The sequence below is a fragment of the Haematobia irritans genome, chromosome 1 (genome assembly GCF_050003625.1).
Source record: "Haematobia irritans isolate KBUSLIRL chromosome 1, ASM5000362v1, whole genome shotgun sequence".
Classification (NCBI taxonomy): Eukaryota; Metazoa; Arthropoda; class Insecta; order Diptera; family Muscidae; genus Haematobia; species Haematobia irritans.
Window position 1 is genome coordinate 35,880,043 of NC_134397.1, and position 16,487 is coordinate 35,896,529.

General features: G+C 22.8%; 1 long non-coding RNA gene across 1 annotated transcript; it reads right to left on the minus strand.

Annotated features, from left to right (window-relative positions):
• Nucleotides 1–206: 206 nt before the first annotated feature.
• Nucleotides 207–4,196, minus strand: LOC142238143 (uncharacterized). The gene is made up of 2 exons (XR_012722662.1): nt 3,396–4,196; nt 207–581 (listed from the first exon to the last, which is right to left on the minus strand). It is a non-coding gene; the product is annotated as an uncharacterized LOC142238143 (long non-coding RNA).
• Between the last annotated feature and the right edge of the window lie 12,291 nt (nt 4,197–16,487).

Genomic DNA, 16,487 nt, shown 5'->3' on the forward strand with positions numbered 1-16,487 from the left:
ATATTGATTATTGTAAATAATTTTATATAGAAAATTTATTTTCTATAGAAAACTTTGGCAAAATTGTACTTCTATAGGAAATGTTCTCAAAATTTTATTTCTACGAGTATCGAATATTTTCTCAAAATTGTATTTATATAGAAAACTTTTGCAATCTATAAAAAAATTGGTCAACATTTCAATTCTATAGAAAGTTTTGTTAAAACTTTATTTCTTAAAAAAATTTGTAAACATTTTATTTATATAGAAAGTTTTATCAAAATTTTATTTCTAAAGAAAATTTTGTCCAAATTGTATATCTTTAAAACTTTTTCGACAAAGGCCGGCTATCATAAACCTTTTTTCGGAAGGGTCAAGTGTGGTTCACTTTGGGTTTAGTGAACTGCCTGAATTTATTCTGATAATTGGTTGATAGTTTTGCTGCAAGTAGAGGATGCTGATGAGGAATGTGGTAGTTCCGAAACGTGTATCCATCCAACCATCTTGCAGTCTATAGGGCGTTGCCCAAATAAATTTGACAAATATTCTTTTCCTCTGTTGGTTAAGCTACACTTGTAGTTTAGTCAATGCATGGTTTTAAGCTGAAATCAAAAACAACAAAATCATTTTATTCCCATCTAAAACTTTGTCAAAATTTTATTTATATAGAAAATTTCCTAAAATTGTATTTCTATAGAAAATTTCCCAAAATTTTATTTCTTTAGCAAATTTTGTAAAAAAAAACTTATTTCTATAGAAAAATTTGTCAACATTTTATTTTAATAGAAATTTTATGAAAATTTTTTTTCCAGAGAAACTTTTGTCAACATTTTATTCCTACAGAAAGTTTTAAAAAATTTTATTTATGTCTATAGAAAATTTTACAAAACTGTATTTCTACAGAAAATTGTATCAAAACTTAATTTTCTCAAAATGTTATTTGTCAGAAATTAGAATTTTATTTTGCAAAATTTTATATCAATAGAAAATTTGGAAAAATTTTGCAAATTTTTATTTCAATAGAAAATTTTGTCAAAATAGATCATTTCGTCACAATTTTATTTCTATAGAAATTTTTTTTTTAATTTTATTTCTATAGAAAATTTTGTCAAAAATTTATTTCTATAAAAAATTTAATCTATTAATATTTAATAAGAATAAAAAAAACAAAAACAAAAATAATTTTAAAAATGGAGGGTCTCAGCAGTATTCGAACCCGGACCTCATGATTTTAATTACTGGTATTAATAAAAGGAATCACTTTTGGTCTACACAGGTATGTTATTAATTTTTAATTCCAGGTAATACTACAAGTAGTAAGTCTTTGATTACCGGTATTACTGGAAGAATCACTAGTACTTACCCAGTTTTTGTTGGGAAAGTTTTTAAAAACTTTGTTTAAGCCTACAGAAAATTTTTAAAAGAATTTATTTCTAAGAAAATTTTATTTCCCTAGAAAATTTCTTCAAAATTTTATTTCTTTAGAAATATTTAGTTATTTTAATTTCCATAGAATTTTTTTCTCAAAATTTTATTTCTATTGAAATTGTTTGTAATTTTTTTCTATGGAGGACTTTTGCTAAAATTTTAATTCTATAGAGTAATACATAATATCTTATTTCTATAGAACAGTTTTGGAAGATTTTATTTCTATAGAAAATTTTAATTTTATAGAAAATTTTCTCAAAATTATGCTTATATACAAAAATTTGGTCAAAATTTAATTTCTATAGAAAACTTTTTAAAATTGTATTTCTATTGAAAATTTTGTCAACATTTTATTTCTATAGAAACTTTTGTCAAAACTTTATTTATATAGAAAATTTTGTCAACATTTTATTTCTATAGAAACCTTTGTCAACACTTTATTTCTATAGAAATACAACCATTTTATTCCTACAGAAAGATTTCAAATATTTTATTTGTGCCTATCGAAAATTTTATAAAAAATTATTTTTACAGAAAATTGTGTTAAAATTTAATTTCTACCGAAATTTTCTCAAAATTTTATTTCTTTGAAATTAAAATTTTATTTCTTAAACATTTTTGCAAAACTTCATTTCAATAGAAAATGTGGAAAATTTTTATTTCTTTAAACAAATTTGTCAAAATTTTATTTCTTTAGAAATATTTTGTAGAATTTTATTTTTATAGAAAATTTTTGTCAAAATTGTATTTCTATAGAAAATATGTGTAAATTTTTCTCTAAAGGACTTTTGTCAAAATTTTAATTCTATAGAGATGAGATATAATATCTTACTTCTGTAAAAAAAAATTTAGAAGATTCTACTTCTATAGAAAATTTACCCTTAGAGCAATTTGTCTCAATATTGTATAGAACATTTTCTCAAAATTTTATTTCTGTAGAAAACTTTGTGAAAATTGTAATTCTATAAAATATTATGTAAAATTTGATTTTTTTTGTTTGCAAAAATTTATCTCTATAAAAATTTTTGCAAAATTTTAATTCTGTAGAAATTTTTCTCAAAATTATACTTATTTAGAAAATTTTGTCAAAAATTTTATTTCTGTGGAAAACTTTGTAAAAATTGTGTTTCTATAAAAAAAATTGTAAAATTGTATTTTTGTAGTTGTATAAGTATTTGTGGAGTTTTTTAAGGCTTGAGGTCATTTAATTTTTATAGAAAATGTTTGTAAAATTTAATTCTATCGAAAATCTTTGCAAAATGTTATTTCTATAGAAAATGTTTTGCAAAATTGTTATATCAATAAAGATTTTTGCGAAATTTTATTACAATAATAAATTAATGTTTTTATGTTTAATATTTTCTAAGAAGTAAAATATTGCAAAAATGTTCAATAAAATAATTTTTTTAAAAAATTTTATTTCGATAGAAATAAAATTTTATATCTTTTTCTAATTTTCGTCGAACTTTTGTTTTAAGTAATAAATTAATGTTTTTTTAATCTCGACATCTTCTTTTATTTTTTTTATTATCCCTAATTTATTTTTATTTTCTCCAATATTTATTTATTAAAATAAATAAAATATTTAAAAACAAAATAGACCTCGAGATTGAAAAAAAGTTAATTTATTATTATAACAAAAAAGGTCGACGAAAATCAAAGACAAGCTAAAAATTTTATTTCTATAGAGATAAGATATAAGACTTTATTTCTATAGAAATTTTTTAAACATTTTAGTTCCATTTAAAATTTTTGCAATATTTTATTTCTTATAAAATACTCAATTTTTTAGAAAAGATTTTGTCAAAATTTTATTTTAATAGAAAATTTTGACAAAATTTATTTCTATAGAACATTTTCTCAAAATTTTATTTCCATCGAAAATATTGTAAAACATTATATCTTTAGAAAAATTTATTAAAATTATATTCCCAAAATTTTTTGGGAAATTTTACTTTCTATTTTTTTAACAATTTAATACACTGTACCTTCCCCTTTCTTCATCGCACAACATTTAATTTCTTTTGTCGATATCAACTTTTGTTGTCTTTTAACCAATTGCTGTGATTCTTTTCTCTCAACAAATATAAAAGTTATAATTTATAAACCTTTTATATCTTTTGTTTCGTCGATTTGGGATTCTTGGCGCCTTTTTATCATCCATTTGCCTATTTGGGTTTTACCCGTTTCTTTTTTTCTCGAAAACATTTTTTATGAGTTTTCATTTTTTTCCAGTCTTTACCGCGAACAACCATCTGAAAGGTGGGTGGCAACATCATGGGAATGAAACACAAAAACAAAAAGAAACACACAAAGGTCCTTGCTTATGGCCCGCATTTTCAACGATTCGTTAAACAAAGGATATGTTAACATTTTTTGTCTGCTACGACCTTTCATATGAGGATCCAGGAAGATGACAACCCATCAAATTGTTGGTATTTATTTGGAAAATTTACTTAAAATCTTCGGTCCATGTGAGTGATTTTTATGATGAAGTTTCAACAACCGGTAAATTTACGTGCAAATAACATATCCGTTTGGTAGGAAGATGGGTACTACATTGAAGAAACCATCATATTTGGTCGAAGTTTGAAGATGTTTTGGAAAAAAAATGTCGAAGGAATTACTCCAGATATGTTCCTTTTTTTGGAAATTATACTAAACTAGCAGTATTTTTATAAAATTTTATTTTATTTTGATTTTTTCAGCATTCGCTTGATTCTATTAAACTCATAAGTGAGCTTATTTAACATCTCATCGACAAACTTTTACTCCGTCGGTTAGAGGCTTTAGACCCATTCCTACTGTTTTGCAAACTTTGAACCCAAACCAATTTATACTCTAATGCAATATTTTTGCAATACTTTTCTTTATTAAGATTTTATTCAATACCTCTCTCATGTAGTTTTTTGCTTCCGCAAGTTTACTAAAACCTGCGTGGTAAAATAATTTGTCATTTAAAATTTAATGCTGACTTAGGCGATCATATTTATTCGGGTTACAATTGGATGATTAAATTCAGACATATTATTTGCAAACCCCATTTAAGTTCATAATTTATTACGACAATCTTTCCATATAATGCTGATTGTTTTTTTTTTTTTGTAAATTCGACCTGTAATTGATTTACAAAATTGGCATTGGGGAATTAGGCCAGCTTATTTCGTCAATATTGACGGTAATTTTGAATCTAGTTAATTTTCAACTACAGCATATAACACAAAAATATTATAATCTTTTTACAAATGGCTATTATTATATTATATATTACAAATTTTTTATATTTTTTTTAATTTTCGACCCACATCCTTTCGTTTGTAGTTTTTTAAAAAAAAATTATTTATATAGAAAATGTTCTCAAAAATTAATTGCTGGAGAAAATTTTGTCAAGTTATTATTTCTGTAAAAAATTTTATATCTAAAAAAAATTATGTCTGTATAAAGTTTCCTCAAAATTTTTCTTTTATAGAAAATTTTCTCAAATTTTCCATTTCCGTCAAATTAACAAAAAAAATTTCCAAAAATTATTCTATAGAAATTTTTTTCAAGAATTTATTGCTAGGGAAAATTTTGTCAAAACTTTTATTTCTATAGAAAATTTTGTCAAGTTATTATTTCTATAGAAAATTTTGTCAAAATTATATTTCTATAGAAACTGTTGTCAAAATTTTATTTCTATAGAAAATTTAGTCAACATTTTATTTCTATAGAAAATTGTGTCAAAATTTTATTTCTATAGAATTTTTAAATTTTATTTTTATAGAAAATTTTGTCAAAAGTTTATTGCTATAGAAAATTTTGTCAAAAGTTTATTGCTATAGAAAACTTTGTCAAGATTTTATTTCTACAGAAAATTTTTTCAAAATTTTATTTCTATAGAAAACTTTGTCAAAATGTTATTTCTATAGAAAATTTTGTCAAAATTTTATTTCTATAGAAAATTTTGTCAAAATTTTATTTCTATAGAAAATTTTGTCAAACTTTTATTTCTATAGAAAATTTTTTCAAAATTTTATTTCTATAGAAAATTTGTCAAAATTTTATTTCTATAGAAAATTTTGTCAAAATTTTATTTCTATAGGAAATTTTGTCAAAATTTCATTTCTATAGAAAATTTGTCAAAATTTTATTTGTATAGAAAATGTTGTCAAAATCTTATTTTTATAGAAAATTTTGTCAAAATTTTATTTCTACAGAAAATTTTTTCAAAATTTTATTTCTATAAAAAAATTTGTCAAAATTTTATTTCAATCGAAAATTTTGTCAAAATTTTATTTCTATTATTTCTATAGAAAATTTTCTCACAAATTAATTTCTGGAGAAAATTTTGTCAAGTTATTATTTCTGCAAAAAATTTTATATTTAAAAAAAATTATGTCTGTATAAAGTTTCCTCAAAATTTTTCTTTTATAGAAAATTTTCTCAAAATTTCTATTTCCGTCAAATTACCAAAAAAAAGGTTTTTCCAAAAATTATTCTATACAAAATTTTGTCAAAAATTTATTTCTATAGAAAATTTTGTCAAAATTTTATTTCTATAGAAACTGTTGTCAAAATTTTATTTCTATAGAAAACTTAGTCAACATTTTATTTCTATAGAAAATTTTGTCATATTTTATTTCTATAGAAAATTTTGTCAACATTTTATTTCTAAAGAAAATGTTCTCAAAATTTTATACCTACAGAAAATGTTCCTAAAATTTTATTTCTATAGAAAAATTTCTCACAATTTTATTTCTATAGACAATTTTGTCAAAATTTTATTTTTATAGAAAATTTTGTCAAAAGTTTATTGCTATAGAAAACTTTGTCAAAAGTTTATTGCTATAGAAAACTTTGTCAAAATTTTATTTCTATAGAAAATTTTGTCAAAATTTTATTTCTATAGAAAACTTTGTCAAAATGTTATTTCTATAGAAAATTTTGTCAAAATTTTATTTGTATAGAAAATGTTGTCAAAATCTTATTTTTATAGAAAATTTTGTCAAAATTTTATTTCTACAGAAAATTTTTTCAAAATTTTATTTCTATAAAAAAATTTGTCAAAATTTTATTTCAATCGAAAATTTTGTCAAAATTTTATTTCTATTATTTCTATAGAAAATTTTCTCAAAAATTAATTTCTGGAGAAAATTTTGTCAAGTTATTATTTCTGCAAAAAATTTTATATTTAAAAAAAAATTATGTCTGTATAAAGTTTCCTCAAAATTTTTCTTTTATAGAAAATTTTCTCAAAATTTCTATTTCCGTCAAATTACCAAAAAAAAAGGTTTTTCCAAAAATTATTCTATACAAAATTTTGTCAAAAATTTATTTCTATAGAAAATTTTGTCAAAATTTTATTTCTATAGAAACTGTTGTCAAAATTTTATTTCTATAGAAAACTTAGTCAACATTTTATTTCTATAGAAAATTTTGTCATATTTTATTTCTATAGAAAATTTTGTCAACATTTTATTTCTAAAGAAAATGTTCTCAAAATTTTATACCTACAGAAAATGTTCCTAAAATTTTATTTCTATAGAAACTTTTCTCACAATTTTATTTCTATAGACAATTTTGTCAAAATTTTATTTTTATAGAAAATTTTGTCAAAAGTTTATTGCTATAGAAAACTTTGTCAAAAGTTTATTGCTATAGAAAACTTTGTCAAAATTTTATTTCTATAGAAAATTTTGTCTAAATTTTATTTCTATAGAAAATTTTGTCTAAATTTTATTTCTATAGAAAATTTTCTACAAATTTAATTTCTATAGAAAACTTTGTCAAAATTTTATTTCTATATAAAATTTTTTCGAAATTTTATTTCTTTATAAATTTTTTTCAAAATTTTATATCTATAGAAAAATTTGTCAAATAATTATTTCTGTAAAAAATTTAATATCTAAAAAAAGTTTTATTTCTATAAAATATTTTCTAAAAGTATCTTTTCTATCTTTGTAAAAATTTGATTTCTATGGAAAATGTTCTCAATATTATATTTCTATGGAAAACTTTGTCAAAAATCCATTTCTATAGAAAATTTTGTCAGAATCTTATTTATATAGAAAATTTGTCAATATTTTGTTTAAAAAAAAAATTGTCAAAAGTTTATTGTTATAGAAAATTTTGTCAACATTTTATTTTGATAGAATTTTTTTGCCAATTTTGTTTCTATAGAAAATCTTGTCAACATTTTATTTCTATAGAAAACTGTTTCCAAATTTTATTACTATAGGTAATATTTTTCAAAATGTTATTACTATAGAAAATGTTGTAAAAATTTTATTTTTTATGTAATTTTAAATATAAATTAAATAAATGAAATTAAGTGAAAATAACTCACAATAGATAAACTAAAAAAATATTTGTAATAACCCAACTATTTTTTTGGAAAGAATGTAGCGTTCAAATTTATCAACTAAGATGTCACTTTTGATATTTTCCCTTCTTCTTTCCCACAACACCTTGTATTGTTTACATTTTTTCGGACATATGGCAGTACAGCATTATTTTTTCCTCGAAAAATTTCATGTTTCTTTTATTTTTCCATGTCATTGTCATTGAGAACCCTGGTAAAAGTGACGAAAATGTAAAATTGTTGGCAAATATTGAATTTTGCAACATGTATACGTCATACTGTCTCACATATATAACAACAGTCATATGTTGGTCCTCAAATGCAAACAAGAGCAAAAAGGTCCATATTTACTTAGATACTATGCTGATTTTTTTCTCGCAATTTCCTTGTTTTGCTTCAACTCCATTATTGTGCGGCTGCGGTAATGCCCAAAGGCTGTGGAGGACGTTACCAAAATGTTGGCTATTTATGCACCATATGTCATTGAAATATGAACGCTCTTACAAGTTAATAGGACAAATTCTTCTTGGGGCAGGGGTGTTATTGGCAATGGTTGGATTGAAAAAAATAAAATAAACCATTTTTTTCTATTTGAATTGTCATGATTTATATGGGTGAACGTAAAATTAATTTTTAAAGAAATCCTATTTAATATATTTGGTAAATATTGGGTATTATAAGGTCCTTTTTATTAACCTCATATTTTATGAATATAAATAGAGTATGTATGTATGTGAGAATGCACACAAAAAATTGTCCCTTTTCGCTAGTTAAATTTAGAGGAGACTAATTTTCCCCTTTATCAAAGAACAGATTTAAGGGGCACATATATTCTCAGACCATCGACATTTAATTTTTATTGAAAATTTATTTTAAATTTATTTGTGTAGAAAATTTTGTCAAAATTGTGTTTCTATAGAAAATTTTCTGAAATGTTTTTTATATAAAAAATTTTATTTCTATAGAAAATTTTATTTTTATAGAAAATTTTCAGAAACTTTTATTTCTATAGTAAATTTATAAAATATAGACAATTTTATAGGAAATTTCTATAGGAAATTTTTTTCAAAATTTTATCTGTATAGCAAATATTTACAAAATTTTATTTGAATAGAAAATTTTTACAAGTTTTATTTCTATAGAAATTTTTTTAAAAATTTTATTTCTATATAACATTTTTGCAAAATTTTATTTCTAATTATTTATTTAATTTTATTTCTATAGAAAATTTGTGCAAAGTTTTATTTCTATCGCAATTTTGTCAAAATTTTATTTCTATAGAAAAATTTCTGAAAACTTTATTTCTATAGAAATTAAAATTTTTGCAAAAAGTTTATTTCTTTTGAAAATTTGTGAAATTTTTTTGCTAAAGAAAATTTTATTTCTATGAAAATTTTTCTGAAAATGTAATTTATATAGAAAATGTTGTCAAAATTGTATTTCTATAGAAAATTTTCCGAAAATTTTATTTCAATAGAAAATTTTCTGTAAATTTTATTTCAATAGAAAATTTTCTGAAATATTTATTTCTATAGAAAATTTAATTTGTATAGGAAGTTTTCTGAATGTTTTATTTCTATAGAAAATTTTCTGAAAATTTTATTTCTGTAGAAAATTTTGTGAACATTTTATTTCTATAGGAAATTTTCTGAAAGTTTTATTCAAATAGGAAATTTTTTAAAAGTTATATCTCTGTAGAAAATTTTTGCAAAATTTTATTTCTATAGAAAATTTTCTGAATATTTTATTTCAATAGAAAATTTTATTTCTATAGAAATTTTCTGAAAATTTTATTTCATTAGAAAATTTTCTACAAAATGTATTTCTATAGAAAATTTTATTCTATAGAACATTTTCTGAATATTTTATTTCTATAGGAAATTTTCTCAAAATTTCATTTCTATAGAAAAAATTATCAAAATGTTATTTCTATAGACAATTTTGTCAAAATTTCATTTCCGTAGATTTTTCCAAAAATTAATTTCGAAAGACAATATTATTAAAAACTTCATTTCCCTAGAGTTAGTCAAAATTTCATTTCTGTAGAAAATTTTCTGAACATTTGATTTCTATAGAAACTTTTCTGAATAATTAAGACAATTCCTATAGAAAATTGTTGCAACATTTTATTTCCATGGAACATTTTTACAAAATTTTATTTCTAAATGATATTTTGTGCAAATGTTTTTTCTATGGACGTTTTTTCAGAATTATTTTATAAAAAATTATGTCCAAATTTTATTTTAAGAGAAAATGTTGTCCAAATTTTATTTCTATAGAAATTTTCGTCGAGTATTTTATTCTGCAGTAAATTTGGTCAAAGTTTTATATTTGTCGAGGTGTATATAACCATGGGTTGGGGATAACTGTGGCGGCATTTGTTGTGTCCTTTGAAACAATTTGTTGACTATAAACATTAAAGTTTTTTTTAGCTATTTCTTCTTGTTTTCTTTTGTTCTTTTTGAAGAAGTGTATTTATATGATTGTCCCCATTACTCAGACCCTTAAAAATGATTTCCTTCCTAGGGCAAATAACCATATTTAAAACGATAAAAGGTCTTAACTTTCATACAAAACACACACCCCCCCCACACATACACCAATACAGTAAAACCAAGAACTTATTGAATGTCTTAAGGATTTGTTCGAATCGATTCATTTTTATGACAATGCCATTCTTTACTGACAAAACATACATGGATATGGTTTTCGTGAAACGAGGTCAGGGTAAATAGTTTGGGAAAATCACATGAAAACTCACAAATGTAAATTTCCGTTTCCTGATAAATATTTGAGTTGACTTCCTTAAGCATTTGAGAATGTTGAGTGAGAGAAAGATTATGAGAGAGAGAGAGAGTGGTGTCTCTTGGTGTATTGACATTTGATCTTTATACTGTTATGAGTATGTGTTGTCAAGATGTTTCCTTCCCCCCGGCCAAGCTAAAATTGTTGACTGCTGCTACTGCCATGGTTTATTATTTGTTTGGTGGTTCCTTGGCATTGCCGCATTGTTTGTCCAAAGGCATCTTTTTATGACTCAAGAGTGTTTGCTTTTTGGCTTTTTTATGTTTTAACAATAAAAAATACATGGCGCATACATACGCACTTTGGGAATATCCACAGATATGCTTTTAACAATTGTAACCCCCCAGCGAAACAATCTACAGTCTTCATGACTGTAGTAAATATACCAAAATATGGAGAAATTTTGTATTTCTATAGAAAATTTTGTCAAAATTTTATTTCTATAGAAAATTTTGTTAAAATTTTATTTCTATAGAAAATATTGCCAAAATGTTATTTTTATAGAACATTTTGTCAAAATTTTATATTTATGGAAATTTTTGTTTCAATTTTATTTTTATAGGATATTTTGTCAAAATCTTATTTCTATAAAAATTTTTATCAAAATGTTATTTCTATAGTAAATTTTGTCAAAATTTTATTTCTATAGAAAAAATTGTCAAAAAATTTTATCAAAATGTTATTTCTATAGAAAATTTTGTCACAATCTTATTTATATAGAAAATTTTGTCAAAATTTTTTTCTATAAAAAATTTTGTCAAAATGTTATTTCTATAGAAAATTTTGTCAAAATGTTATTTCTATAGAAAATTTTGTCAAAATTTTATTTCTATCGAAAATTTTATCAAAAGTTTATTTCTTTAGAAAATTTTGTCAAAATTTTATATTTATGGAAATTTTGGTTAAAATTTTATTTCTATAGAACATTTTGTCAAAATTTTATATTTATTGACATTTTTGTTTAAATTTTATTTTTATAGGATATTTTATCAAAATCTTATTTCTATAAAAAATTTTATCAAAATGTTATTTCTAAAGAACATTTTGTCAAAATTTTATTTCTACAGAAAATTTTGTCAAAATTTTATTTCTATAGAAATTTTTCTCAAAATTTTATTTCTATAGAAAATTTTGTCAAAATTTTATTTCTATAAAAAATTTTGTCAAAATTTTATTTCTATAAAAAATTGTATCAAAATGTTATTTCTATATAAAATTTTGTCAAAATTTTATTTCTATATAAAATTTTGTCAAAATTTTATTTCTATAGAAAATTTTGTCAAAATTTTATTTCTATAGAAAATTTTGTCAAAAAATGGTCAAAAAATGTTATCAAAATGTTATTTCTATAGAAAATGTTGTCAAAATCTTATTTACATAGAAAAGTTTGTTAAATTATTTTTTCTATAAAAAATTTTGTCAAAATTTTATTTCTATAAAAAATTTTGTCAAAATGTTATTTCTATAAAAAATTTTGTCAAAATTTTATTTCTATAAAAAATTTTGTCAAAATGTTATTTCTATAGAAAATTTAGTCAAAATTTCATTTCTATAGAAAATTTTGTCAAAATTTCATTTCTATAGAAAAGTTTGTCAAAATTGTGTATTTTTATATAATCTGAAAACAATATCCCACTGTGTCACCCCAACATAGTTCATGAAAATGCTATTCAATCAAAGCTGTGTTATATTTTTCGTATTTTTTTTTTTTTTTTTTGCGAAATTTCTAATGTTTGAACAGTGATATTGTATTTTGCACAGAAGTTATTTTTGTTTATTTTCCCCATTCTGAAACCAAAAATATGAGGTCATCCAACCATTTAGATAACATCAAGGAAATTTGAAATCTGAATAGAAGATTTCCTCTATTGGGGGGACAAAACGAGCGAAACTTCAATTTTAAGAATTTATGCAAACATTTAGCCGGTAAAGAATCGGACATTGTTTGATTTTGTTTTGATCCAAAGATTTTGACGTTCAAACAAAAAAACTTGAATCGAAAAAGGCGCTAATGTCCCACAGGACATTCAAAGATCCGGAAAATTCACCAAAGTTTAATTTTTATGTTAATATCAGCATTGCTACTCAATTATACGAATTAAGTTAAATAGCCAGCAAAGAAAATTGGACTTTAAGTCCTAATTAAAGTTAAGCCTTTAAATGTGGTGTCCATTAAGGCAAAGAAAACCACAACAACAAGAGCAAATGTCTCAACAATAAGTCGTTTAACAAGAAATTATAATGTCTGCAGAGAAAAAGGACTCGGCCAAAAAAAATTCTTGCCTATTTCCTATTGTAAAAGACCACAAAAAGAGAAGCATGTCCTCAAAACCGAACTCATACAGAACTCCTGTCACATGCTCCATACCAAAAAGGAGGGCTAATATCAAACGTGTTCTATTCTGTTTCTTGAATTCTTCTTGGTATGATGGTTGTTAGCTTCATTTATTAGAAGACTTGGTAAACATAACAACCAACATTGGCATAGGTAATTATAATTTTATTGTTAACATAATTATGCAAATGTCTTTTGGCCAATGATGTTAAATGCTCCCGACTCTGACGCTTTTTGTTTTGTCTTTCCACAGAATCATCGAGATTTGCATCTTAAAATGTTTCATTCTTTTGTTATGGCTAAATAATTAATGCTTTGTAATTAAGGACTAATTTAGTTATCACATAAAGCAACAACAACAACGACATTAGTTGGACAGATATCCCAAAAAGAAAAGGATACAAAAATATGTTGGATATTTTGCAAGGATATTAATGAAGAACCCTGTGACACTAGATTTCAATCATTATTGTATGAAAGTACAAGGTGGCTGGTATGCATTGTAACGAAATTGGGGATGATATCTAAGCCGCTAATCTGATAGATTTACTCAAGTGACAGTTAATTTTATTCTTTACAAGCTTACGACAGAATTTTGATCTATTGCATTGAGAAATAAACTTATTCATAATGGAATTCAAGCTGACTGACAAACTGACTTCACAAAATTGTCTATAAAAATAAAATGTTGATAAAATTTTCTATAAAAATAAAATTTTGACAAAATTTTCTATAAAAATAAAATGTTGACAAATTATTCAATAAAAATTAAATTTTGACAAAATTTTCTAAAAAAATAAAATTTTGATAAAATATTCAATAAAAATTGTATTTTGACAAAATTTTCTATAAAATAAAATTTTGACAAAATTTTCTATAAAAATAAAATTTTGACAAAATTTTCTATAATAATAAAATAATGACAAAGTTTTCTATAAAAATAAAATTATGACAAAATTTTCTATAAAAATAACATTTTGATAATATTTTCTATAAAAATAAAATTTTGACAAAATTTTCTATAATAATAAAATTTTGACAAAATTTTCTATAAAAATAAAATTTTCTATAAAAATAACATTTTCTATAAAATTAAAATTATGACAAAATTTTCTATAAAAATAACATTTTGATAAAATTTTCTATAAAAATAAAATTTTGACAAAATTTTCTATAAAAATAAAATTTTGACAAAATTTTCTATAAAAATAAAATTTTGACAAAATTTTCTATAAAAATAAAATTTTGACAAAATTTTCTATAAAAATAAAATTTTGACAAAATTTTCTATAAAAATAAAATTTTGACAAAATTTTCTATAAAAATAAAATTTTGACAAAATTTTCTATAAAAATAAAATGTTGACAAAATTTTCTATAAAAATGACATTTTGATAAAATTTTCTATAAAAATAAAATTTTGATAAAATTTTCTATGAAAATAAAATTTAGGCCAAATTTTCTATAAAAATAAAATTTTGACAAAATTTTCTATAGAAATAAACTTTTGACAACATTTTCTATAAAAATAAAATTTTGACAAAATTTTCTATAAAAATAAAATTTTGACAAAATATTCAATAAAAATAAAATTTTGACAAATTTTTTTATAGAAATAAAAACATTTTCTGTAGAATTAAAATTCGAAAAAAATTTATAGAAATAAGATTAGGACTAAAATTTCTATAGTAACAAAATAATGACATTTTATAGAAATAAAATTTTGACAAAATAAGATTTTTTGCTTGGTAGTGTTTTGATAAGATTTGCTCCAAATTTTGGTAGATTCTTTTTGGGTCGAGTGGCAAGCGTGCTCAGCACACGTCAACAAAGAATGGCGTAAAGTGGAGGTTCCTTGCCTCTTTTGTACTGAACAATGGCCACCAAAAACTCCGGATCTCAATCCGTTGGACTAGGGCATTTTGGCGAGTGAGATTGGGACAAACAATACGAAAGTGTCGATCATCTCAAGACGGCATGGGACACACTGTCGGGAATGGGCCACACTGTAGGGCTAAATTTAAAACATTAATGTTAATTAACTAATGGAAGGATCCGGCTAGAGAATACGCTTCTCGTACAGAAAATCTTATCATTTAAAATTTTAATAAAACTAATGAATTATTGATAAAAACGAGCTCGATGTCTATTTTTATCAATAATTCATTAATTGGAAAAATCAAATACAGATCGAATACAATAAAAACAAGTTTGTAACATTTTAATAAAACTTGAGGAATAATTCAATTGAAAAATTAATTGATTAAATTAATTTTTTGAAGAAACAAACGTCAATCACAAAAATTAATGGAATCAATTCAAATTCAATTTATTGTTCTCTGTACTTGCACAAATTTCGATTAAAAGCTTAATTTATTTATATAATAAAAATTTTTATTTTAAATTTTATTAAAATATAAATATATAATATTATCTTTTTATGAAAAACAAAAATTTCAAAATAGAATAATTTTTCCATCTTATTTTACAAGATTCTTTTGAGAGACTAAAAATACACTTCATCATATTTTCCTTGTAAACCTGTGTTCCTTATTCCCTCTGAGGTAAAATATTGTCGTAGTTTGGGAAATTTTGCAATATCAATCCTTACAACTCGACCAGCAACGTGTGTTTTGTGGCAAAAAAGAACTTGGTAAAGATAATGACTTAAAGATGATTGTTGTGGTTGCTCTCAGTCATTGTGGTCTAAGACATATTTTCTTTGGCCAAAAACAAATTCCTACCCATACCCAACGTTTTGCATATTCCTTCAAATATTCTTTAGAGCATGTAGTCCCAGTGTTGTGCCATGTAGCCAATGTATTTTTATAATTGATGTGAGATGTGACATGTTTGTTTAAATATTCATAACATTTGTGCGACAAGTCCTTTTTCGAGAATTTCAAATTGATACGAGAAGACAACAGGAAACGCGTATCACACTTACACATGAAAACATTTTATAAACCAAAGGACATGTTATACATACAGTTTCGAAGGCAATCTTGACAGTTGTATCCTTTGAATGAGGACAAGTGGCTTCGGGAGGGGATGGAATGGGATGGGTTTACGGATTGATGAACTAATTAGACCCCCTTCTTTAGCTGTTAAACGTTCGTCACTTGTTAGTCGTTCGTTTTGAGATAAATTCTAAGAATTTTAATGTTTTCTAAGAAATATTGGATCTTAAACTCTTGTGGGTCGTAATTTCAAAAGTCTAGATAGTAACTCCAATTTTGTGATTGTAAGGCTATGGTCACACTGGGTAAATATTTGACCAACAGGTTGCCATAATTGGTAGAATTCTACCAAAAATGGTAGATTTTTTACGGTTTGGTAGATTGGTAGAATTCTTGATGTTTTGGTAGATTTCTCCACTCCAACTAAGAGGTACTTCACAAATTTTCGACAAAAAAAATCAAATTGTGATAAAATTTTTGATAGAAATAATATTTTGATAAAATTCCTATAGAAATAAAATGTTAACAAAATTTTCTATAGAAATAAAATTTTAACAAAATTTTCTATAGAAATAAAATATTAACAAAATTTTCTATAGAATTAAAAAATTAACGAAATTTTCTATAGAAATAAAATTTTA